Genomic DNA, 27826 nt, shown 5'->3' with positions numbered 1-27826 from the left:
GCAACCTTCTGCAGGACAACAGGTACCAGTTGCTCCCTATTTTAAGTCTCCTGTTTAATCTTTCAGTGTTTCACCTCTCAATTAGAAACTAGAAGAGTCTTATTCACATATTTAAGAACACCGGTTTGAGAAAGCATTTTCAATAGTTCAGAGTACATTCTCTGCTGTTCTAAAATCACTGGAATTTCTAATCATCCTTAAACTAGATCCTACCCTGATGCTCCAAAAGAAATTAGACTTGAGAGCAGTCAGCACCTCTAAATATTAGGGTGAATTCTTAACTCTTAGCTTCACCAGGTCTCAGGCTTCATCCTGCTTGTGAAGGAAGTAGAAGCACTGTCCATGAGTGTTTATGCCACTTTTCCAAATATTTCACATGCAGCCACAATGCGTCTTTTCCTTCCATCCCTGTCAAAGATCTGGGATGGAGGACATCTTCACTCACTGAATCTCCACTGCCATGTGGGCTACAACTTCTGTGTGTTAGGAAGCTCTCCCTGTTCACTATACAGTCCTATACTTGAGCTCTTATGCTGCAGCAGTAATCTTAAAGAGGAAAAAGGGGTTAAAATAACAAATAACTATCTTCTCTGTTAGCATAAGAATACACATTAAAGCATATGTTGTTTTGCATGTTAATCCCTTAAAAAGCCTTTCTTTAAAAGTAACTAATGAAAGAGTCTTACCATTTTTTACTTAGCTCACATGAGAAAATGAACGTAAAGGGCAAACTAAATGAAGCTTTTCTACCCTTTGACATCAATGCAACAGGAGTACTACTGAAAAAGCTAATACATTTCCAAGGTGTATGGAGATGAAGAGAACAGAATTTTAAAGAAGCTTAATAGGAAGACTGTAATGAAAGAGGTAGCCTGGAAAATCACAGAGAGATGTTCATTTCCTCCAAGTTTGTGTCTGAAGGTTGGTACTAAGAGGAGAAATTAATGTAAGGGACTGTTTGGCTCCAAAGTGGGTGAAATACAACAGGAAGTTACCGTGTAGCAACTTTTTTAATTGATCTTCCTGGTAAGATATTCCAATGCAGTCTGACTACAACCATAAAATTCATTGTGGAACTACAAAACACAGATTTCAGTGCCTGCATTTACTGCAAAATAACTACAATCTTGGATGGTCTGTGGAGACGTTCATTAGACAATTCAAATTGTCTAGAAGAATTTGGTTAATCTGCTTTACTTGGAAGCTGAATTTGCTTCTGCCTCATTCTGCATTATCTACTGAGGAAAAATTGAAAGCTTTATTCTAACAGCATGTTAACAAACAAGTATTAGTTGTGCCACAAAATGCTTTTTCTTTCTCCTTATTAGATTAATGGGGAAGAAAACCCAGCAGTTTGACCTAAAAATGCAACAGCTAGTAATTCTGAGCAACCACGTTCTGCAATTAGACTTGGAAATTAAACCCAAGTTATAATAAATCTCTATTATACTTATTGTAAGGAGGAAAAGGCATAAATCACCATTAGCTTTCATCAGCTAAAATGAGAAGAAATATTGAATAGTTTTCCCTTGTTTTAATGGTATGATGACAGCATACCCATTATTTCTTTAATTGAAGTTTAGTGCAACTACAGTAGAGAGAACAGAAGGTTTGGATGTTCCACAACAGACACCCTCCTGTTTCAAACTGAGATTCAAATACTTTGTTTTGTTTCAAAAGAACACCACATCCCACATGCATTCTCACTTGTTTCAAGTTTTAAAACATTATGAAGCTGTATTCTGGAGAAGGGTCACAAATATGCACAAAAACACATCTGTGAAGTGAGGCATTGTTCCCCATAGTGCCTTTGAAAAGTTCCTTTGATACAATGCCTGTAAACACCACAGAAATGAGATTACAAAAGTACACATGCCCATTAGTTTTAGGGAGATCCTCACTTGAACCTTCATGTAATCTTCACAGCAAATAACTCCTTATAAGTGACCTTAGTAGACCAGCTAGATTATTGCATCTTTGAATGCAACCTCTTACCTGGGTCATTAGCTCAGCCTGCAAACACCAGAAGTCAAAACTGACCACCCTGGATGTAAGGGGATGCACAGCCAAGCATTTGCAAAATCTGAGCAACTGTCTTAATACAGTTTTGTACAGCAATAGAAGCGTGCACAGGCAATGCCCACTTTAATAATTCAAATCAGGCTTAACATGAGCAAAAAATTGCAATCACATCCCACTGGAAGGCACAGCTCGCAGTAAAGTTGCAAGCAGAGAAGAAGAGGAAAAAAGGGGTTGCATTAACTCATGTTCTATTACAGTCATGAGCATCCTTGTGAAAAACACAGGTAAGTGATAGAAACTTGATTTATAAACAAAACCCATATCACCCCAGGTCTACCTGTTCTTTGCATCCTCTTGGGTTATCACTTCAAATTCTGCTTGAACTCCACATTTCTTCCTAACAATGAAGAGACTGGGGAATGCAAAGTCAGCCCAACCACCAAACTGCCAGAATGGAAATGAAGATAAGTTTGAGTTCTTCAGTACTGTGCAGCACTTAAATGATGATAAATGTCATGCTGTAATACGGCATCTAGTTGAATGTAATTGCTTTGACTAAGTCTAGAAAGAAATTCATTTACTCCAAATCAAATTATTCTGAGGACTTCAGGGTAGAATTTTTAACTATTGTTGAATTCAAATGCCTAAATAACTACAGTGCCTCTATTAGCGCAGAGTGAGAGTATACTAACATTTAGTATACTGAATGACTCATCCCTGTAAATGCTTTATTAATAGCTTTCACCAAGGCAGCAGGAATTACCAGGCATTTTAAACATAAAGCATTTATTTGAGAAACGACTATGGTCACACACACAGAAAACTCTGTACAACTTATTCCAGTAGATTTGCAGGATACATGACTTTCACTTACTATAGTAAAATGTGTTTGATGAGCTAGTAACAAAAAGAGAATAATTTTTCTGGTTGACCTCAGATTCAGAGAATTGCATAGATAAATTTCCTAGCAGCCATATTAGTTAAAACCACCTGCCACAGGTACTTCAGACCCACATCCTTGTGGCAGTACATTATTCCATCGCAGTATGGGACCAGTGTTCAGTGGCAGTCAGGTTTCTATATACATGAGAATGCTACCATGCAAAAGCACCTTACTTTCACAGAAACATGTTATTACCTGACCAGGTGGTACACTTAACTCTATGCTAAAGAAAGAGGCTGCCAGCAATAAGCTTCAAACCTTAAGTGACTTGTTCTCCTGATCTTGCCAGGAACTTAGAGGCTTTACTGTCTTCTATTCTTATTCATTAAGTATATTTGTATATATTGCTTAGGAGGACAACTACTATCCTGAAGAGATTTCCTTTGATTAACCACCAGATTCTGGGTATTCTGGATCAGAAAGTGTGAAAATATATCCCAAAGTCTTCATAAATAACAAGAGAAAGTGAACTCCCTCCCAAACCAACCAACAAAAAACAACACACACACAAAAAACCCCCAAACCAACAGCATCCCCCCTCAAGAGGAAGCTATGTAAAAATCTAAATGAGTCAGTGATTTATGTAGGAAATTTATTCCTAGACATGCCTCCTTTTTTCAATATATACATACACTCATATACAAATTAGTCCTCTATTAGGGACTAGTAGCCCATTTGTAGAATAAATACCGCAAAGGACTCAGCAAAACATAAATCCTTAGTAGTTTCAAAAAATAACATGATCTAATGAGAAAAAAACAACCCAAACCAACTTTGAAACAAGATAGCATACACAAAGCTGTCTCTAAAGCATCATTTTTGTGATAAAACACAGCTAGAGTATGGACAACGGTTCCCTCTGCTCCTGTAAATGAATACCTGATAGCCTTGAGGTGTTTTCCTGCACAGTTCATCAATTCTTATCATATTTAATTCAGACACTCCCAAGAGAACTGCAGGGAAAACTGGCAATAGCTCAGCAGATAATTCCCCAAAGAAACCAATATCTCTCTCTTCTTAATCGCATGGCTTATCAATGCTTGATGTTTTAAGGAGAATATCCTGAGCTTTGGGCAAAGCCATTCAGATGAATAAACGTAAGAGGCTCAAAGATCTTAGGGTGTCTTCTGATAGCAAGGATCTTACTGGCATGGGGTAACAAGTTATTTCTAACCCTATTCTACCAGGAGCCTGCAGCTAGCTGACGTAGCCACAACATATGGTGGGTCTGTTTGAGATGGTTTTAGACTGTTTCCTAGAAGCTGATGACACAGATGCCTCCAGAAGAATGAAAGCATGGTTGGGAGAAATGTCCACAGGACTTAAGATGTTGCTGTTGTGATTCCCAGATACCAACTGCCTTAACATTTACTCGCCAATGACGGATTTAGAACAACTTACAGATTTAAACAATATAGATAACTATAAATTAGGTTGGAAAGATTTAATTTTGATCTTTATTGCAGGAAATATGCCCTAATACACCTAATATGTAGAGATCAGAAGGAACAAAAAATACTCCGAGCCTTCAGGGTTTTTTTGTAAACCTGAACAACCTGAGCTTTCCTTCAGTTCTGACTGGCTTGGTTTAACTCTGCATTTGCTTCATCGCTAAGGAACCAGACTGTTTTCTCATCATCTCGAGGAAGTCATGGTGCAGTCTGGCACAGGCACTGAGTGCAAGTGAATTCTAGCAGGGAGCCACAATAAATGAATTCACAGCAATGGCTGAACAGAGAAGCTGCAAGACCTTGCACTGAAATCAAGAGGATTGTGGAGTGAAATGAATTCTAGCAAGGTCAAAAAGCATTATCAAACTTCAGAGGAGCTTCTGTGCTTCCAGCCGCTAGCATCCATTCCTTCATCCCTACTCCTTGATGTACCCATCACCCTTGGACAGGGAGCTCCTAGCTCCAAGCCTGTTTGAAGTTTGATTTCACAAATACTAACATGGCAAAGGTGAATAACAGGGTTGTTGTATTGGCTGTTTCACTGTACAAATGGGCTTTGAAAAACATTTATAGCTACTCTCTAGCCCCTAGCACCTCCTTCTTCTTCAATAACTCTCTGAAATGTAACTCTGTTTTAATTAAGGTCTCAGACCCTGCTTCTTGCTTTCATCATGTCTCAGTGTGTTACTTAAAACTAAATCCTGTTCTTGTCCTACAAAGATCCATAGGCCCTAAAGGAATGTCTGTAATGATGAAAAGTACTTAATACTGTATTTTCAATTAGATTAAAACTCAGAAAAACTTTCCAAAAGCATCAGTAACAGTCTGTTACTGGAAATTAATCTTTTTACACAGATGTGAACTAGAAACATGGCTATTCCCTGAACTGGAAGAAGTGTATTCCTTATAAATCACAGTTCCACTGACTGTTACACTTGCAGGATTAAGCACTGTAAGTCAAGGAATATAAATATTTAGATTATTGGAAGAGCCTTAAGGTAGCCTCAACTTCTGCCTTCATTTGTGATGATTAAATTTCTTTCCCAAGGGAATCACTCTCCAGCTAAGATGCACCATTACAGCCCAAGGCGGTGTTTACAGGCTAGAATCACCATCTTTGTGGTCACTTGGGCAACACTTAAAACACATACTTTGTAAGCACAATAAACATGTGCAACACAAGAGCAAACAAACATTGTGGTTTGGTTCCTGTGGGAGGTTTCTACAGCCTGTCTGAAACAGAGACTCTTAGAATACCCTGTCTGATGTGCAAGAAGTTTCAGAGTGAACATCTGCTGCAACTGAGGATTTGCTGATGAATGTTTCCTCAGAAAGTTTCTGCACTAATCTGAGAGTATGTCAAAATCCCAAATGCCACCCACTTTCAGTCCCAGCGCTTACAAACGTTCACATACTGTTTGAAAGAGCTACCCCTTAAATGATACAAGTTTCAAATATGAAGGTAAAAAAGGCATGTTGCCACAAAGCTGTCTGATAGTCTTAACAGATGCTTCGTGCCTCCTTATGAAGTAACTGGCATGATGAGGATGAGCTGGCATTGTATTTAATGGTCCATGTCAAGGAGATTACACTATATGTGGGCTTTTTCCTCGGGATTTGGCTGTCAGCAGGCAAGCAGAAGCAGTACATTAAGGCTTTCTAAGTTCCAAAAATTGTGTAACAAGCTCTGGAGATTTCAGAAAGAATCATAGAATAGTTAGGGATAGAAAAGACCTTAAGATCGTCCAGTTCCAACCCCCCTGCCATGGGCAGGGGCACCTCTCACTAAACCATCCCACCCAAGGCTCTGTCCAACCTGGCCTTGAACACCACCAGGGATGGAGCATTCACGACTTCCTTGGGCAACCCATTCCAGTGCCTCATCACCCTCACAGGAAAGAATTTCTTCTTTATATCCAATCTAAACTTCCCCTGTTTAAGTTTTAACCCATCACCCCTTGTCCTATCACTGCAGTCCCTAATGAAGAGTCCCTCCCCAGCATCCTTATAGGAACCCTTCAGATACTGGAAGGTTGCTCTGAGGTCTCCACGCAGCCTTCTCTTCTCCAGGCTGAACAGCCCCAACTTTCTCAGCCTATCTTCATACGGGAGGTGCTTCATCCCCCTGATCATCCTCATGGCCTCCTCTGGACTTGCTCCAGCAGTTCCATGTCCTTCTTTTGTTGAGGACACCAGAACTGTACACAATACTCCAAGTGAGGTCTCACAAAAAGCTATCAATTATTTTATTTCACTAACTGATTTTTACTGCAGACTAACATATTTATTGGAAGACTCTTTTTTCTGGATGCAGATTTCCCTTTGCTCTCTTGATAAGCTGCACTTCAAAAAAGAAACCAAAGGGAAAACATATGCACATATTTTGAAAACAGCAAAATGAGGTCATTAGAGATCGGAAGGTTATCCTTGAATATTCCGATTTCTAGCATTCATTTGTACTTCTCTCCAGTGTTGTAAGCTTACTTTTGGGCAGGAACAGGAATCATTTTGATACCTGAACATTGGAAAATTGCACTCCAGCAAGACTTGATTAAAATCTATAGCAGTGGAATGCCCTTCAGCTGCAGGTGAAAGTACATGAGACACCAGCCCAGACTGAAAAAAGTATTCAGAAAATACAAAAGAATGGCAGGTTGTTGATGAGGTGGTAAAACAACTGTGTGTGGCTCCTGGAAAGAGAAGGGGGAACACAGTGACCTTGTAAAATGGGTGAGTTTTAAAGCAATGCCAACTGTCTAATAGAGTTGTCTTTGTTGATATATTAGCTTCAGGCTACATTTGGATATAATTGAGATTCATGTAGCAGGAGGGGAGGGCTCCATTCTGCTGAAGGGATTTGATTTTCCGGGAGAGAATAATGTGACTGAATCGCTCACTTGGGCAGGTGTAACCAACCTGCTGTATCCAAGCAGGCAAGTTTGGGCTGTGGATTAATTGGGTCCATTAAACATCGTCTCTGAAAACAGACTATACAAGCCTCAGAAAAGTGTTATTACACCCTGGATTTTCTTATGGGCAAACAATGCTCTTGCACTAAAAACTTTCAGTTCGTATTGACTAGGTTTGGGCCTTAAGAAGTTAGGACAAGACTGCCAGAAAGCACTGTTCCTCAGTTATTCACTGATGCTCAGGACTTAGGTTGGAGAGCAAGAATTTTAAGCCTCCTATAAATGCAAATATAGTGGAAACAAACAGGTAGGTAACAATTGCTCCTTTCCATCTCCCAGCCCTCATTTCAACCTCATCAGCTGGGAATCCAATTAATTCTCACTCTACTCAGAAAAGAGGAAATATTCTGCAGCTGTGGATGGTTGTGAACTATTTTGTGTCAGTCTTTAGGCAACACTTCTACCAAAAAGTGAGAAGTACATGAACTTCATGATCTCATAATAATGATGATGCATTTTCTTTGATACCTGGGTAAGTGACCAGGTCCTGGCTGTATTTTAGTTTTTAACATGCTAGCTATATTAACATCTTACATATTCTCCTGTAAATCTATTTAGAAGTATAATGAAACAAAATCCAAGTTTGAACAGAGAATGCATTGATTTTCTATGTCAAAAATTAAGCAATTTAATATTCCTTTTACTCAAGGTGCTACTGTTCTGTGCCAGCACTAATTAAATTCTGAAGTGTTCTGAGCACACAAATTATGTTGTCTCACAGTAAAGGAACTATATCAAATTGAGGGGTAGAGACATTAATGGCCTGACCAGTTGAATTAACATAGACCAGCAGTCCTTGCCATTACACAAGTACATTTTTCATTAGAATTGACTTTTCTTGATTTTTTTTAATAGGCTACTAAACAGAGGGGATAATAAGAGGAGTTATCAAGTATTTTGTACTGTAGGTCACAGACAGCTGACTGTAGTGGACATATGCTTACATAAGCCTGTAACAGCCAAGGGGTTGTTTCCGAATCAAAAACTTTCTGGCTTCCAGCCATGCAATCCAATGAAATAGCATTCTGAAACTGCTAAAGCAAAGCAGGCCCCTGACCTGGATCAGAGGCCTTCAGGAAACACCAAGGTTCTACCTAGGAGAAGGTCATGTTGGCAATACAGCAGAGAGATGTTTTCATCTTGGTGGATAAGGACTTGGTGACCTGGCTGTTCAAGGAGACAGAAAAGCAGCTGTCCCATAGAGTCAGTAGTATCTAATCTCAGTGGCAGAGATTTTCAAAGAAGCCCATTAAGCTGTACTTGTTTTCTTTTGCATGTGCAACTGGTTGCAGGTAATCCTGCCAAACTACTTTCACCTCTTTTCCAAGAAAGATGTAGGCATTCTAAAGCTCTTTTTGACTGTGCAACCACTTGCAAGGACTGCTGCGTTATTAACATACACATCAGCAACACAAGCTGCATAGGACTTCCACACTGCAGAATACTAAGTAGTGGAAATCAAAAGTGCTCATGGTAAAAAGTCAATTTGATTGGATTCATTAATTTGAAGAACACTTGCATTTCTTAGAATCTCCTAGTTGAAATGCTTGAATTAAAAAAATCAGTATGTAGAGTTGTTTGTGGAAAAAAGTTGAATTTGAGCAAAATTATTCAACTATTATTTTACTTAATTTATTAAAAACAAAGATCTAGAGAAAGGATTTAGGATTGAGTTTCATTGCTTGTCTTCCTGATTAAGAGTAAGAAAAATAATGAAATGTGAGAAAATTCTCACTTGGTTTTATTCATAGCCTGTACTAACTCGCTTCAGGTGCTATCAAAAGGGTTAGAGCATTTTCAATTAGTTACAAGTTAGTCTGTTGGTAAGAAATGTTCTTGTCTTACCTTAGGCTAAGTCTCTCCCTGGTGACTGAAACCTGTGTGGCTCCTCTACCTTTCATTAACCTTGATTCCAAAAGACTAAAATGAGATAGGAAAGAGGCATGGAGTTAAATCACTCTTTGGGAAGAACATCTTTGATGCTGGTCTGCTCATTGAGTTGAGTTACACATTACATACCTAAGTAACCAGGAGCAATCTTGTTTCTGAGTGTGCCTTCTACCTATTGTGCAAAGTGATTTTGTACAAAATTCAGGAAACATACATGGAAATGCAATTTCCATCCCTTTCCCACTGCTAAACCAGCTGCACCCTTGCTATGATTTCTGATGAGAGCCTAAACTGCCCTAACAGTGATGCTATGCAATGGTGAGGCTGTCAAGGGCTAACAGAAGCCCAAGAAACTGTTGTCTGTCAGGGTAACAGCACAAGGGGGCAGACCTAGGCTTGCTGATGTAATATAATCTGACTTCAAAATCTTTCAAAAGCAGTTTTTCAGGTCTTGCTTTCAGTGGCAAATGGAGGTGAGCTAATGAACCAACGTTCCTTATTTCAAAGGCCAAGTCTGCTTTAACAACTTACTTTGGACAGCTTGATCCTGCGCCTTACTTAACCTGTATGTAAAATTTGAGTAATATCTAACTCACAGGGCTCTGCCAACTCTTGAAATTATGTACTGCTTTAAGATGTCCTTTGACCAAAATTAGCTTTAGATGTGCATGTGGCAACAGCTCATTAGGAAATCTGGCTGAGATTTATGTGAACAGTCAAGACCAATACTTTGGGCTGATGTGCAAACAAGCACTTGCATCACATAACTGAGGCTAATCAGACAGATGGGCTCTGCCAGCAGCAATGTGTCTTAGTTGTCAAATATCCTGAACTTTCCAGCCACCTACACAACACACAGCCACATTTGTGAACACCCAGAGAAATTAATACAGATATTAGACTTCACCATTCATTATCTTGTCATCAGTTTAAAGCCCAATTTTGAGGTGAGAGAACACATTGCAGCTTTTTAATTACGCCTTGCCCCAGCTACTGCAATCACAGACCCATAAAGGAGTCCCAGCATAAATTGATTTTTGCTAATAAATATCAGTCAGGGATAAATAACAGACCAGAGCTCTTTCACCTTTTTACTAATCTATGAAATTTGCTGTAGAAGATTTGATGAAGGGAACTCTGCCCTTGCAAGCAATGATGCACAAAGGAATGCTGAAAGTTCTTTGGATCTGCTAGGATTAAAACTTCAGCAATGGCTGAGGGGGTATCATAACAGCATAAGTGGGGAGATGACAGATACAGAACTTACCTCATTGGCAATGTGTGCAGTATTCGTAAACATTTAAACTCAAATCCTGAAAGGTGTTGATTTTAGCAGGAAATAGGGACTCCATGAAGACTGGTCTGGGGAAAAGAGGAACATGGTTATGACTCCAGCACATGGTACTGGGCTCTAAGAGCAGTGTAGCCATTTTGCATTGGCATCTCTGTGTGTATGACAGATTATACTTTAACCATGTGATATTAAGAGCACTTTAATAAAAAAACGGGGCTTTTGCTCAGCAGGTGTCAAGTCTGAGCAAACAGATCATTTACCTCCTGACCAACATAAAAACATGGACATGCAGTAAATCGTGGTATCTGTGGGAAGAAAAGACAGACTGTAGCCAAGAGCTCTGCAGCAAAAGCTTTCATGCTCATCTATGACGCAGTTAACAATGAGCTCTTTAGAACAGGGGACTTCCAGGTTTTGGAGTGTGACAGACTTACCATCCTAATCCTCATATTTAAAGTTCTCATACACTTATTTTGTAGTCCGACTGCTTTGCTATTGTTACAAGTTTGTTACAGAGCAACTGCGTAACAGCTGGAATTTGACAACATCAGTCAGGGCACCCCAGGACACCAACATCTGCAAAGGTCCCAATTTTACTGAAGTGTTCATTTTCCATGCTCAGGAGAACACTGATATCCTCTCAACCAAAGGGAGATGAAAGCAACTGTGGAAGGCTATAAGGCACCCAGTACAACTGCATTGCTGAGTTCGTAATGGCTCCATTCTCTGACAAAAGAACAAGACAAGATAAACCCTGAGCTATGAATTAGGGCTAAAAGACTTATAAGTGTGTTTGTCAGAACAGTAAAAAGAATTGAAGTACGAAATAGTAATCAATACCTATTTTTATATAGGGATTCCACAAAATAACTATTTCATAGAAATGATTCTTATTTCCCTTGAACCCTTAAAGCCTTTAGAGGATGCTATATTCTCACTGCTCATGTTTTATTACGACATCTCTATTTCACCCTCATCCCCAAAGGAGTGCACACTTTTCAGTTTAGTTTTTAATCCTGTTCAGTTTTTGCCTCTCCTCTATTGTCAGCAAATTAAACTGCTGTTAAAGTAACTGAGGGTTAAACTTTTTGTAATCCTTCTCCTTTTACTTGCTTTTTCCTCGCTTATTAGAAGAAAATACAGAAAATGCTTGAAAGTTCTGAGTCTTGATGAATATATCTAATTATATCTTGGTCTAGAGGCAGCCACAACTCATGGCATTCTCTGAGCTGCAGTAAAGGACTTTGGTCCTCCAAGCAGCACATGCTCTTCCTGTCTCATCCTAGGAACAACCTTGAAATCTTTTAAGTCCAGAATTAGAATTCTGAGCTTGCTCCAGAGTGCCTCAAAAAAGCTGTGTGTGAAATAGCTGCTTCATGTCAGGCTCCTAAAATCCATAGTGGTTAAACATAATTTTTTAAAGGCTTTATTTGCTATCAAGCACCTGATTCCTGTATATTTTACAAGGTAACGAGCTAGTTTTTGAGGACAAAATGTAGCTGTTAGGAATATTAACTGAAGTTATGCTTAGTGCAGAAGCGTGTGTAGGGTGTGTGTGTAAAAATCCTGCTTTAATGTCTAATCTTGGAGTAAGTCCCAGAAGAGATTGATTCAATTTCCATTCATTATGAGAGCAAAACTTAAAATTACTCTGATGTATAGACACTCACTATTCCCAGCATCTTTCAGGCAGCAGAAAGTAGTGATGTGTGGCAGGGCCCATGATGACTAGGAATAAAGAGTCTTAAAATTAAGGTGCAGTGTGTATTAATAGAAAAGCTTAAGGATTGGGTTTGTGTTACAATATGGGCTCTATAATTGACAGTTTTCATTATCAGGCCTCCAAACCACAAATCAGAAATCTACAACTGCTCATCCCTTCCATATGAAAGGGCTCTTGGAAGAGCCTCTAAATTACCATTCCTGGTTTGTGTTGCCTTGGGAACTAAAGCACAAGTTCTGAATATTATAACTTAAATATATTCTCAATACAATACTTAAGGGAAACTAGAACATTTACACATCAACTGATCTCATATTTGCCTTAAAGGTCCTTTGCTATCCCTGACTACATGCTGTATAAAATAAACTTGTTGAGGCAAGTTCTACAAACTGAAAGAACTACAATGACTGTGAAATAAGCTAATGTTTCTGTTATATGGCCAGGGACTACCTCTGATCTTCAGCCATAAAGAGACAAAACACAAACCTCTTGGAAGTTTTTTATGAAATTCACTTGCTATATTGTAAAATTATGATTGTACGTGGAAAAACTTGCTGTGAATGAGTATCTGTAAGCAGCCACAGAGATACATCTGAGGCTTAGGAAACATCTGTCATCCCTTAGCATCACATTCACTGAATGCTTGCTAGGGGAAGATGTGAAACCAGAATACTTAGGAACACCAGAAATATACAGCAAATTAATGGCAATGCTAAATCAAATCCCAGACTGAGTAGCTCCAAGAGCTTCTTTGTAATTTAGTTCACCAAGTCTTGCTTTCAACCAGAACTTCCTTGGAGATCTAAGAGAGAAGAGGTGGAGATGTACAGTTTTACATTTGTTTCATTCCTAATGAGATCAGCTGTAGAAAGCATGGTCCAGGTGGATTCACGAACCCATTCCAGCCCCTCCCTTGCACAACATAACTTAGCTTCTGCAGGTTCCACTTCTCCTCCTAGTATGAGACATAGCTTTTAGGAAGAGCCCAGTGCCACAGTGGTGCAGAAACAAGTCAGAAATTCAGACAAAACCTTTCTATTTTACTTCTACCACAATGGTTAAAAATAGGCCAAATGAAACTCAAATATTTCACAGCAATGTAAATTTTGCAATATTTTGCTATTTTGATGATTCTTGAATAATTTTCAAAGATTCTTTAAAGTAGCTGAGCTGAAATAGTTCAGAGTTATTCCATAATTTCATATTTTGTGCAATTATAAAACCTATTTTGTTTGAATTTAAGACTAAATAAGCCTGTGATATTGAGAGTTTCTTGAAAAACAACCCTATAACCTCATTAAGTGGACTCTGTGAGGAGAGCAGATATCCTATAGAGGGCTGTATGTATGAGATATCAATCAACTACCAAATAGAGGAAAGTTTTGATTTTAATCACGACTAAATTTAGCCACTTAAATCTGACAGAATCAGAGTATTGTACAGACTTTGTGCAGAACTTGTTGTTATCAGGTGCTTATTGGAGAAAGGTGGGGAGAGAAAGACTGGATTTCGTTTTGTTAAACCAAACACATTTTTATTCTGTATAATGAATAAATTACATTTGTTATTAAAAAGAAAGAAACATCAACCTCGAGTTCAGTGTAACGAAGGCATTCAGAGCAAAAGAACATTACAACAACAGAAATTCAGCATTCAAATCTGCCCTTGAAGTTCTGGGGACACTACTTCTGCACAGATGCCGCCAGGCAACACACACAGAAACAAAAGATGTGAAGGGGGTAGTGGGGTCAAACAGTTGTGTCTGTATTTTCCTGCAGCTTTTTCACTTTCCTGTTCATAGGCATTTTTGTTAATGATGACTTGAAAGGTCATTATTCTTTGCAGATTGCACCATGTTGATCTAGGAGTTAAAGCATCTGATTTCTCAGTAGCATAGAGCTGATCCCAAAGAATGCCAGGAGAAAAAGATGAAAGGAGCCCCAGGATTTCTGTATAGCAACATGTCAGGGTAAGCTTTCCCCAACAACAAACAGAACAGTAATGAGGTATGACCAAAATAAGCTTCTTGGTTTTCATATATAGAGTTTTAATAACTAAACTGCCCGTTTTACAGACACTTTTGTGGCACAGCCTTGATGAGTCTTTTTGCTAAAGATTCTGAATTTCTAATGAACATTACTGTAATTGCTGTAAGGTCTGTTCCAGCCCTTACCTACATAATTGAGAAGAACCTTGGGAGCCCAGCTAATTTCCCTTCTCTGACTCTATCTTGTAAAAAAGCAAAGTGTTTTAAGGGGTAAGTCGTAGGAGGAAACATCATTGCAGTCATGTGTGATTTACAAGAATGTGAGGACACACTACAGCTGGTATTTACTTCCATGCTAATTTACTTTGAGTAATAAAACACTTGTCCTGTCTATTAGTGCCACACAGAATTAATTGTCACTATTACTCAACCAAAGGAAAATAAAGACTGCAGGAAGGCACAAGGTAACTGCTGCAGAAGCCTCTTGGAGTTTTCAAAAGACTCTGAAGCTGCACAGAACTGCAACACACTTCCAGTTAAGCTGCCATTTACACAGAGTTAGTGAATGATCAGTGTATTATTATTAAGGTTAATATATCTTTCCAGAAACAGCAGGAACTAGATTTAGTAAAAGGTCTCTTTAGGTATCAAGGCATACAGATGCTATGAGCATGTTACAGGTGCTAATTAGGATTCATTTGCAGATAGTCACAAGCACATCAGCAACCAAAACCCAAGAGTTTTAATCAATGGTTCATTATTAAAGCCCAACTACAACCCATTCATTTTCCTTTCATAACTCAGACTTTAAATACAGACATGTAAAAAGCCCTCACCATTTTCTGGCTTTATTTTACTCCCAATGATACTTTAAATTCAACAGCCCTGAGAATGTTTATAAAATCCTTACATTTTATTTGAAATTAGGAAAACCATAGCTTTGCTGACTCACATTCGTTTAAGGAAATACATCTGTTTAACTGAAAGCTCATTGGGGCATAAACTGAAAAGGAAAACTTAATTAATGAATCTACATTTGATCTGATAGTTCAGACTTTGTTTACCCCAAAAAGCTATCCACTAAGTTTTTAAAGTAGGCAACATGATTAAAACCACTCGGATGACTGCAATATTATTTCACTTATCTATAAAAGCATTTTGCATAGAACACAGATGTTTCACAGATGATCTTTCCAAATGACATAAGCACACACTTTGGCTACAATGCTCCAAAACAGGATGTAGTCATTCTGAAGCCCAGGACACATGCACCCTCTAAGTTGAGCTTCTACAGTGTGTTTTCCCTACATTCATCCTCTATGCCTATCTCTCTCTCAACCATCACAAAAGGAAATATGTGTCTGCTGTAAAATCTTAGAAGTTTATATAGATTCAGGAATGAGCCTGTAAAGGCATGGTAAGTGTTGTACAAATCCTTCTCTTTCTATAGAGAGTTCAAATAAAAAACTTCCTGTCTCATTAAATGAGGAAATAGAACGTGAATGTTTGAAAGGTTTATTACTCCAAACTATTGATTAACAGTAAAACACAGCATTTCTTAATTTACAAGCAAGTAAATCAGTTCCTAACCTATTATACCACACCACTAGGGTCTAACAAATAAGTCTTTGGGACATTTGTAGAAGGGAGAAGGTTGGCCACAGTCATTTAAGTGTTCCTGAGGGTATTTTTCCTGATTACCAAGACCCCTCTGACAGAAATCCCTGGTTAAACCTCAGCTGATATTTCTACCACATTAGCTGTTCTTTCCTCACAAATTTGGGAGTTTTTTCAACAGTTTTCCTACTGTATAAAAATATAATGCTATCTTCTTAAAGCCATCATCTTGGAAGAGACCCTGCAAACAGTCTGAATAAGCTTCACTGAAGACTCATTTTGTCCAAGTTTCATGGATTTCCAAGCAACTAGAAATCCGTATTTTTCAATCATATGTAGCATTATATCTCAAGGAACCAAGTGAGAGTCTTGAGGAGACACTGACTTTTGTTGTGCATGACATAATGGTAATAATTTAGCAAGATTTGATGGGCTTCCATTTGTGCTGGAAAGATGTCAGTGTTAATATCCATAAGCCTGCTACATTTTTGGCAGGCCAGAGACATTCTGGGCCCCTCTGTTCAAGAAGGACAGGGAATTGCTTGAAGGAGTCCAGCGCAGAGCCACAAAGATGATTAAGGGAGTGGAACATCTCCCTTATGAGGAGAGGCTGAGGGAGCTGGGTCTCTTTAGCTTGGAGAAGACGAGACTGAGGGGTGACCTCATCAATGTTTACAAATATGTAAAGGGTAGGTGTCAGGATGATGGAGCTAGGCTTTTTTCAGTGATATCCAGTGATAGGACAAGGGGCAATGGGTGTAAACTGGAACATAGGAAGTTCCACGTTAACATCAGGAAGAACTTCTTTACTGTAAGAGTGACAGAGCACTGGAACAGGTTGCCCAGGGGGGTTGTGGAGTCTCCTACACTGGAGATATTCAAGGCCCGCCTGGACAAGTTCCTGTGTGATGTACTGTAGGTTACCCTGCTCTTGCAGGGGGGTTGGACTAGATGATCTTTTGAGGTCCCTTCCAACCCTTGGGATTCTGTGATTCTGTGATTCTGTGAGACTTTGAGGTGGAACTTAGCCTAAGCGAGAGTCAGTGACTTACCAAGCCACTTTGTGCCCAGTGTGAAACTATGACTTGCTCCACTGAGCATGACTGAACACAGCTTTAGTTAACATAAGTAGGTTTTAATAACCAGGAAGAGCAAAGGGGTGATCATCAAACACAGAAAGCAAAGATATTTATCTGAGACCATGAGGTGAAACATCAATTCAAAGTTACTCTTTTACTATCTTTTCCTGGCAATTACTAAATGCTTTAATATAACACATGCTTCTAGTAATTTAAGGTTAAAAGGAAGTTTTGCTGATGCATTATTTAAAACAAATAAATTTCTAAAGAATATTAAATACCAGAATTAGTTCTTGATTAAACTTTAATGGTTCCAAAACAAGCTTTCAGACTCTAGGAGATGTTTCTTCAGTTATATTAACTCAGGTACAATGAACACTGTATTTATTGATGACTTAAACACTTAGCATTAGGCAATATAAATGTCTTTTTCAATATAAAACTCAGAGGATGAACTGCTTTGTTGTCATGCTACCTATACTCTGGAGCCCTCCTTCAATCACAATTTATGCCACATGCAAGTCCTTTACTATACTCACTTCATGGATGTCTCTCCTTTGTCACAGACTGGGGCAGCACATATGTTATAAAATATATCAGCATGTATAACACAGGAAGCATTTGTTAAAGAAAACAAACAAAACCACAAACACAAGCTGACAGGCTTCCCACATAGCTTGAGCTACAGATTTGTCTTTTTCTTTTCCTTGATATAGAATTTCTGGAGAGCTCACAGAGACATCTTGTGCCTGGATAACATATAGCAAGTACAAAAGAGGGGTCATGGTCCTTCTCTTTGCTCCAGTCCTCTTGGGACACCAGAAACAGCCAGCTGGCACTTACCAGCATCATGGCTGGAAAGTGCAAAGTTGTAATCTCCCTTATCTTTAGGTGGATTGAGATAAGGTGGTGGTGGAAGCTCCTGCTGTTGTGAACCTAGATAGGCTATAGTAGCATCCAGCTGTTTTTCATCAGGTAATATCTACTGATATTTTTGAGTCCTCATGTCTTATTCAATACAATGTTTTATCTAATGGCTACGGGTAGGTATTGATTTTTGAATCAAACATCACTGTGTTACATGCTGGTAACTGCACTGAAGCAATCTTTGGACAATACTGCTGAGTTTTGAAACCTAACAGTCAGATTCCTACCTGAGTGCTCTTTTTTTTCTGTAGGAATTCTTGGGTTTAGTTACAAAACAGGAGTTATACAGCACACCAGTATTTGAGACAGTGTTTAAATGTTTCAGGTAGTGACAATGAGAAGAAGTGCAAGTGTTATGAGCCAACTGGAGCACCCTGAGAGTGGTTTAGCTGCAGGCAGCAAGAGGGGCTGTAGGCTACCTCAGAGACATCAGAACCAGACTTAGATTGTTTCCTGTACAACTAATTCCTCAGAGCATGAAAACATTTCCCATTTTGCCGTGTTAAACACCCATCTCCCACTCTAAATACTATTCTATAAAATATCTATACTATATTGGGAATTCAGGGTCAAATCATGCTGTCCCTTATTCTTCAACAAACCTTTTAGAAGATGGCCTGATTACACTCAAATAATTAAAGCATTTGCTGTTTCTCTAGGACACTCAACATAGTTGTAGCACTGGTATAACAGCATTCATCTAAGGAGTTAAAGAAAATGAGGTCTACGGGGAGAGTGCAGGATGTGACATACCCCAGGGCTGCTCCATACCAAGGGGCACTGTACGTACAATACTATAGAAAGCAGTGTGGGGGAATCAGCCCCAAGGACAAAATAGCGGCCTGCTGACATTACCGGCCTGTAAGAGCATGCTCAGACTGGTACAACTTCAGCTGGTTTCTCAGAGGACTTGTATATCCGAGCATGCTGGTTCCCAGAGGATCTTTTGAAGTATCCCTGCTGTTAGGGTAGGCACCAGGACTTTGTGCAACCTCCAACTACCCTGGAGCATCCTCTCCTAGTGCAGTTGATTGAAGGGCCATTGTGACTTACAGACTTTCATGAGCTACATTTTACTCCATTTTCTCTCTGGTTCATTATTTACTTCATGGCTACTCTAACAGATTATCATTTCCCTCTATCTATCTGTATTTTATTCACTTGCTGGGCAGTGAAGCTAAGCCATGTTCACTGCTGCTTCAATCCCTGGCTACCCACTTTGAGGAGATAAACAGCTTCACAGGGTACTTCGAGTCCTGCAGGTCTGCAGTTGAAGTCCATGCAAGATGCCTATTTTCCTCATGCAACCACCAGAACATACAGTACCCAAGAGCTGGACAGCCCATGTAACATGCAGTGGGGATGGATAGGAAGATTTCTTGTTCACATGTAGTACAATTCACAAATACTCCTTAAGAGAGCTCTTCCTGATGTCATTTGTAAAGGCGATCTATAAAGTTCTATTATTGTTTGCTTAACCACTAGCTGTGAAAGCAAAGTGACTAGTAGAGATGTGGCGTACAGTGTGCACCAATGAACATTACAACAGCTGTCATCACACAACCTCTCTTATTTCATGGCAATATTGCACCAAGGCTTAGAGGAGCTATTTTTGTTCTCAGTGTTACTGCCACACAGGATGATAATTAAGAAAAGCATACACTGGGCTGGAAGGAAACGTGTAAGAAGCTCTGGAAAAGTAGCCCTGAAGCTATACTAGCAATGGAAATGAAGTTCTGTTACTCAGAGCCAAAAGAATTTGACAACAGAAGATAAGCAGAATTTGCTTATCCTAAGCACTCTCACCACAGCAGGGTCCTCAGGATTACCGCTGTCTCAAAGGTACATTAATCTTTCAGAGATGAGAGAGGAATGAAAGTGACTGACTTTTGAGGTAGACATGTGAAGTACTCATTCAGTTTGTCTAGACAAGAAAATGCCACATGTGCTGTCCTTCTCTCTTTTGGAAAGAAAAAGGACAACACCAGCCTCTTCACTGAATGTGGCATGTGACGGTTCCAGAATGGCTCTTGACCCATCTGGTGAACTTGTCAGAGAAAAAAGTAGGAGAGATGCTGGATAAAAATGTCTGAGTTCCAATCTGGGGACTGGTGACAATGCAGCCAGCATTCAGGGGAGCAGTAACTGTTATGATGTAAAAGCAAAGAAAAAGAAAGAAAACATGAACTGGGAAACACTTGTGCATGGTTGGCATTTTGGACAGATGCAGAAGACAACAGGTTTAATTCCCATCTGTGTAACCACCTTCTCTGTAAACCCTTGGACAAACACATGAATTTCTTTGCACTTTACTCCCAAACCTCTGGAACAGGCACAGTGATATTTACCTTTCTGTGATCTAACCAAAAGCTCTTTAGAAAAAGAATTGTCTCCCACTACTGTCAATGGAGCAGATAAAAACATCTGCCAGCTTGTTTAGCTTATGACTTGATTTCAGAGTGCCACATGTTGAGCTGTTGCAGTCTTTTTTAGAAACTGTGGGTCAGCTTTGCACCTCAAGCAGCAGCCGAAAAACTGACTTATCCAGCTCACCTGATCCCCCTGGGGTAACACATAGGTATCTTTTCTCTTTCATGGAAGGGGAGGGATAGACGTAGCAGCAAGGATTCATAGCCGAGGCATCTTTACATTCCAGTTGGTTCCTACAGTAGCCAAACCCCATCATTTAGACAGAGTAACTATTGAAAGTTCAAGGTGGTATAAAAGAGCCTGGAGGATACCACTGTTCTGCATCAAACCCAGCTTAAAAAAAAAAAAAATAGGCAAAAAAAAAAAAAAACCCAAACCACCCCAACCCAAAAAACACTATACCCCTTCCTCACCGCCAAATAAACCCCAAACAAACCCTCCCCCAACCTCTAACATGAACAGTATTCCTCAACCAGTTCCTCTTCTATTAGTTGAGAACACCATCTTTACAGAAAAAGATGAGTGGTATAAGTCAGTATAACTTCAGGTGTTTGAGTAACTGTGCTTAGTTCCCAGTTGCCTTTTCAATGCTGCTCTGATGGCGATGCAGAAGCAGAGTCCTGTCTCTGGGATGCAGCCATTTTCATGTGTCCCTTTATATCTAGTGTCTTTTGCTAATGCAACAAGTAGGTATAGTTTAGTACTATGTTGCCACTGATGTGCAGCAGGATTGAACAATTTGCAAGCAGCAAGTACCCATCTCCTGCCAATTCCTGTGGTGAAAAAGGACCCTAGAGAGTCTATCAGCTTTGCTTAGTCCCTCTACTGAGATAGAGACTGCATTTGCTACATGGAAAAGATGGAGAGCAGATGAGAGGCGAGCAAGCATGGAATGGGGAGGACACAAGAACCTGACAGTTTGCAACCACAGATCACCTTTCTGTTGTCCTTGGGGCACCAAGAACATGCTTTGCCCACAAAACCAAAAAACTCTGAGCCAGCCTGGGGTATTCACCTTTCAGCACTTCATAGTAATCAAGTATTCTGTCTTTAAGTAACATGCCTAGCAATGACATGCCCAAATAGTCCACTCATGGTCACTGCATGTCTGCTTTTGTGGCTGGCTTATAAACCTCAAGGTGCTGGGCAGCAGATGAGTTTCAGCCACAGCTGCAGAAGCTGAAAAAAGTCCCATCCAGTGAGTACTTCTGTACTCTAAGTCAACACTAAGTCTGTGTTAGAAAAAACAGAGTTTAACTTCTCCCTGGGAAACAGTTCCCCCCCCCATCTCCTGCAAGTAGGGCAGTCTTGAAATATCTCTGAAGTTACATCCAGGCCAACTACAGAAGCTACAACAGATAAGTTGGGAAATTTGTAATATGATCAGAAACTGCTTTGAAACAAAGTATGTGAACGTTTAAGGCGAGTACTAGGGGTAGAGCCAAGTAAGAGCCCAGCAGTCTGCTGTTGTCAAGAGCAGTCCCACTTCCCCCACATGTAACCATGCCTGAGGTCTCCCATTTTTTTTCATCCCTCCTCGTATATGTACAGCATTTGCTGTTTTCTAGCACGCTGGAGCTTACAGAATGTGCCAACATATGCAAAACGATTTCTTTTCCCAGAAAAACAAAATTCCAAAATTTATAAATCCAAAAGACATTAATCCTGAGGATGGTGTAAAAGAGGTGGAAAACAAGTTATTTAACAACAGATCTTCTCTCTCTTTAACCCCCAAATTAAAGAGTTTTCAAGTTCCAGTCCTTTGCCTTTCCAATAGCAGCGACATTTGTGTCTCTCTGCTGTCTTTGGTGAAGAGTTTGCATCCAAAAAGCTCACCCATCTCACAGCACGCTGCAAGAAACTTGAGTAGACGGAAACAGCATTTGGATCAGTTGGTAATTTACTTTAGCATGAGAAGATTAAAAGCATTTCTCTTTTGCCTGCTTTTGTATATTCATCTATTTTGTAGTTCCCATGCTATACAGTTTCCACTTTGAGTAGAAATCTGCAAAACATAAACCTCTATGCAGAAAAAAACACTGCACTGACGAAATTAGACAGCTGGATACATGTAGATTCCCCAGCAGCCTCTCACGGTCCTTGGTACAGAATTCCTAAAACTCTATGACGTTGGAAGTATTTGAAAGGCACAGCGACCTCTGCAGCAAAAGCAGATGCATCTGACAAAGCATACCTCTTTCGGAATGAGTAGCTCAGTCCACACCTAAGCTGTTGGTCGGCAAGAGCTGTTTTATATCAACAGGATACCTAATTATGTTAGCAAATTTGTTTCAATAAATGCATCATATTGAATACCATTGTTCCTTAATTTAAATCCAGACTGTCTCATCACAAAATATATGCTGTGTAGCTTTGCCATTGGCATTTGCTCACAGCTCTAACTACCTCATTCCTCACCTGCATTAACTCCTGATGGGCCTTTTGCCCTCCTGCTTTAAAGAATCATTCCCAGCATCACACTGCATCCTTAGTAGCAAAATCCCAGCACATACACTGCATTTGGAAAAAGGTAAGTGAGCTAGCATGGCTAGACAAAGCTCAACTGACTCTAATTCAACTGCATAACACAGCTTGTGTGGCAGGGCAAGAGTCTCACCTTATTCCCTTTTGTTAATAGCCATGTACTGCTACATAACAGTTCAATAATGATAACGGACCTTAACTGTAAATGTTGCATCATGCCTAAGAAACTACCCCACAGAATTAAGGGGAAATTGGCAGGTACTCAATTAGCTGCCATTCTTGTTTATTCTGTGAACTCTACATTTGAAGCCATAGCTGACTGTAATATTCTGATGGTCAGTCCATGCTTCTCTACCATTTTCCATTTATTACACACTGAACAAAAGGCGAGAAAGTGCAGACATCAAGAGGAAAAATTCTAGTACCACTACAGTAGCTAAAGCTGTTTGCAATTGAAAGCAATGATAGGTAATCTATAAAATAACTTCAACAGCTCCACAGTAAGAGAATCCCACTATTAATAGTACCAGTGGCTGGAAGAGATTTTATTCAACAGTGAAAGTCAGTCCACTAGAAAAAAATTGATGCTTTTATAATATAAGCTACATTGTTTTATGATGTACAGACCAACATCTTCAGAAACTACTGTGGAGGAATTAAAGGAGTTTCAATCAAGATCAAAGTTTGGGTGATAACACAAGGTTAGATATGAAGAATGAAGCTTTCCACCAACAAAGGCACACTGTCTAAACTAAATTTAAACACACTTTGACAGTATGTTTTTGATAGTGTGTGTCCTGAGGACAAGGAGCCCAACTAACTTAACCCACTGCATTTAGAATAAAGTACGTTTTCAAGTCACCCTCCATAAAAAGTCAGATTTGTTTTTTTAAATTTTGTTTTCTCAAGCATAACCAGAAATTCAGAACTCAGTTCCTTGCCATCTTTTCCTTTTACCTTTTATCACCTATCTTATCACCTTTTTATGCTTGGTGATCAACCACAACAGAGATTAGGAACAAGTCCCTGTGGCTATTCTGGCAACCAGCAGAGGCACTACAGATGTGCATCTTCAGCACACCCCTTGTTCTTTCAGATCAGTGCAGGAAATGTTAGCTCTGTGATGCCCAGTTTCCTTATGGTAGCATATTCCTAGGTTGGAGGAGCTACACAGATCATTTATGATGCAGAGCCAATATAAAAGCTTTACACAGAACGCCAAACCCTGCCCTCTATTATTTAGTAAACTGGGATTTCTTCTGAATGCTGACACAATCTATGAAATTAAAGGACCTGCAACAGCCTTTATGGTAAAACTTGCAACAATATTTATGACCAAGCCTATTATTAGAGATTTTACAGTGAATTAAGGACTTGGCAGTGTTAGGTTTAGGGTTGGACTTGATGGGGTCTTTTCCAACCTATATCATCCCCCATATACTTTCCAGACAAGTATGACCATATAAAGTAGTAATTAATTATGTTATATGGTAGGGAATCAAAGCAAAGAGAAATAAGATTGAGTTTGAAAATGTCCTTTTGTCCTCTGAAGGATTCATTTGTTGGCCTACCACAGTGTTACCCACTATCATTAACACAATGTAACTATGAGTATTGTTACTGTGGCTGCCAAAACCTGGCTGCATCATTCCTGGGAAAATGGAAGAAGAATGAAAAGCGAATGAAGAAGCAATTCTAGCATACTTGTTTAGTTCTAAGAGACTCATGAGACTGGAAGGGTTGAAGTTGTGTTTTGTTATATAAGTAGATGGTATCTGGCAACTAGAAACTGAACCACACTCAAAGGAAAGCAAACAGAAAAACAATTGTGTAAGCAAGGCATGTAGAGAATGGAGCACCACCATGCTCTACATGATTAATTGTTCCACAGCTCTGTTCTCCCCAGGGCTCTGAGTCAAGATGGATTCAGAGGCTGACACAGAATTGGACTGGAGTTTTCTTCTGAAAACTTCTCCAGAACGACATATACAAGCTACCTACGTATCTGCTCAGCACACAGGTTGCCAGTTGGCAATGCATTTGCCTGTAAGCACTTGGCCATGAGTTTGCATGTCTAAACAGCATGCACAGTACTGTGTGGAGAGAGACAGCCAGGACCAGCTCTAAACAAGCCATGCGGTGCCTACCCAGCGCATCTCAGTGCCATACAGATGCACTGGCCTGAGCTGCAGAATGCAGGGAAAGGCACCCAGGCTGAGCTGACAGGACACTGATGGATTCCAAGTGGCTGCTTTCTGCTTTGACAGTTCTACAGAGCGCTGCATTACACTGCATAAACGTAGCCTGACACAGCGTTAAAGACTCTGGAGAAAAAGAATCACAAAGATTACCACAAGTTTTCATTTTAACTTTGCTTATTGAAAGAAGCTTTTTTTAACTGCAAAGAACATTTCTCTACTGCTCTAAATCAGGAACTAATGCTAAGTCAAATGAGTGAAGTGAGAAAGTTTGGTGTCAGATATTTCTGCCATGGCTTCCTATAAAGTCAGAAACACTTCCCTCTGGTTTTGTGCAACTAACTGAACAGTTATACTCCAAGAATTTCACATGGTAGGTATAAACGAGGCAGCCCTGTTAATCCAGGCTGATGTGAAATTGCCCTTTAAATAGTTTTAGAATTCTTTTAAATAACTTCTCACAGCTGTATTTCTATTCTTCAGTTAAACAGGCTGGGAAAGCATTAAAATAGAGGGTGGGTTTTTTCTAATAATGATCTCTTTTATCATCAGTCAAGATAGTTTCTGAAGGGTTTTATAAATGATTTTGCTCCAATTCCAAATAAATGCCCAATTTTGATATTACAATAGAGTGACTCATCATGCTAAGTGAAAATCACTTCCTACTTCTCTAACTCAGGACAAAGAAGAGGCCTGCAAGACCAAGGGAAGATAGAGCTCAAAAACGGACAGATTATCACAGCATGAAGTGCTTTAACTCCTGCCAGAGCCCATGTAACAAATCACATAGGTAAAGGCAGTAACAGCACAAAACTTGCCATTATTGTTTTGACTGCCATCCATTTGTACATTAGTCATTGGTACTATCAGCTTACACCCCTACAGCCAACTGTCCCCCTTTAACTGCTCCACAGACAACAGGAGCTCCAAACTGCAATACTGACTGAGTCCAGTATAGCCAGCCTGTCCAAAACAGAGCAGTGGAAGAGTTTGACTCTGTTCTCTCCTGCATGAGACTAACCACCAGGTAAAGCACAAGTTTCAGAGCTGAAGCAAGCTGTTCCTCATTTCTGGTTCTCTTGGCCTGCACGGAAGCTCTGGGCAGACAGATTAAAGTGACACAACCAGATACCAGCTGACAGGGAGGTGTGGTTGAACCTCCCATGTTGAACTTTTTCCATGGCCTCCCCCCTCCCATCTGCTTTCTTGTACATTGTTTCTTGCTCAGCTCTGGGCAGCCCAGATTTGGTGGGGCTTGAGAGAAGGGGAATTACAGAAAAGCAATGACACCACTGCAAATGTAATAAAGCATACAAAGACATTTCTGGCTATATATACTCCATTTACAGGGAAACAGCCAATTCAACAGCCAGTTCAATTTAGCAAACTGAGGAATCCAGCCCTCTGCTTCCCCATCTGAACCTCTGCAGAGTCAAACATTAAAAATGATTCAAGGCAGAGATAACACCATTTCAGTACTGGCAAAACCTCTTCAGCAGCTCATCTTTCGGATGCACTTTTTAATTCCTGAGCAGTATAGGAAGCAGCAGTAAAGCCTGTAGTTTATGCCTGGCCCAGTTACAAATAGAGACAAGCTATTACTTTCTCTTTCCAAGAATTCATTCAATTGAATCCAATTTTGAAAGCTTTGGAGAATAATTTGAACTATAAGGAATTTTTGGTTCCTTCTGAGCCTTCACAGTGCCCCGACACTGGCATTATTCATCCACCATTTGTCAGTGGCTTGGAGGCTATAAATTCAAGCAGAACTAATAGCAAAACAGCTTCTTTGATTACATTGTGAAAGTGTAGTTTGTGTAAGCAAGTATCTTGCAAACATTCCCACTTCTGTGAAGCTCTTACATACTTCAAGTGGAAGTATTTTTAGTATAATTGCCATTAAATGAAGTATAGGAATCCAATATAATTTTATAACTGATAAAAAATATTGCTACTTTGTATCATTAAAATGATTTTCAGAACTGCTGCAAATGATTTTCAGAACTGCTGCAATCACATTTTGCCAATACATTGTCTGTCAATGTATGTGAGATTCATAAAAACAGGCCAGTTTCATAGAACACTTGAAATACAGTTTATGTGCAGCCAGAGACATTTTATATCCCACAATATGTGATTTTCATTCTTCAGCGTGTGCTCATCGTACCATATACAACACATAGTGGGAATACAGAGCTTTTCCTTCTGCATTTACTGCAATGTCATTTACCAATGACATTGTGTCAGGTATCCAGGTCTTTAAACACGCCTTTCAGCCAAGACATGGTGTATACGTGGAGCTACTACAAAACCTTTGGAAGGTCAGCACGAAGTTACGCTGAGATGTTCTCTCCAGTAGCCCTTTATCTGGCACAGATCATTTTCTCTGTCAGAACCACCAATTCCTGTTTTCAGGGCAGACAGAGTAGAAACTCCACACACAGCCTGTCCTTGCCTTCCCACTCGCCACCTGCTTGCTTGATAGGGGACACAGCAGCCATGAGGAACTTGCTGCCACTGAGAAGCCGTCCCTTGTAATGAAGCTAATCAGGCCAGGGACTGACTTTTCTACCTTATTTCCCTGCAGAAATGCCAAATGCAAGTTACCCTCGCACCCAATACAATTAATTAGCAAACCAGTGAGTCTGAAAATCTATACACGACGACAGATGGTGGGGCTCCTAGAAGCAAGTAAATAGGACTTTCTTTCCTTTTTGTTTATTACTGGAAACAATATTACCAGCCTAATCACATCCCCAGAAGACATTACTCTACAGTTAAAAAGGTCTGTCTATAGCTGCTGCAATGAGTC

The 27826-nt window shown here is 39.7% G+C and overlaps 1 long non-coding RNA gene across 1 annotated transcript in view; it reads right to left on the bottom strand.

Annotated features, from left to right (window-relative positions):
- Positions 1-10605, bottom strand: part of LOC136021001 (uncharacterized) — a 53843-nt gene extending 43238 nt beyond the window's left edge. Inside the window, exons 1-2 of the long non-coding RNA XR_010615628.1 lie at positions 10543-10605; positions 9231-9305 (exon numbers count right to left, since the gene is read on the bottom strand). This is a non-coding gene — a long non-coding RNA (uncharacterized LOC136021001). The remainder of the gene's footprint in view (positions 1-9230; positions 9306-10542) is intronic.
- Positions 10606-27826: the final 17221 nt, after the last annotated feature.

The sequence above is a fragment of the Lathamus discolor genome, chromosome 12 (assembly GCF_037157495.1).
Source record: "Lathamus discolor isolate bLatDis1 chromosome 12, bLatDis1.hap1, whole genome shotgun sequence".
Lineage (NCBI taxonomy): Eukaryota > Metazoa > Chordata > Aves > Psittaciformes > Psittacidae > Lathamus > Lathamus discolor.
The sequence above is the reverse complement of the archived record's forward strand: the minus strand, read 5'-3'. Positions and strand labels throughout refer to the sequence as shown.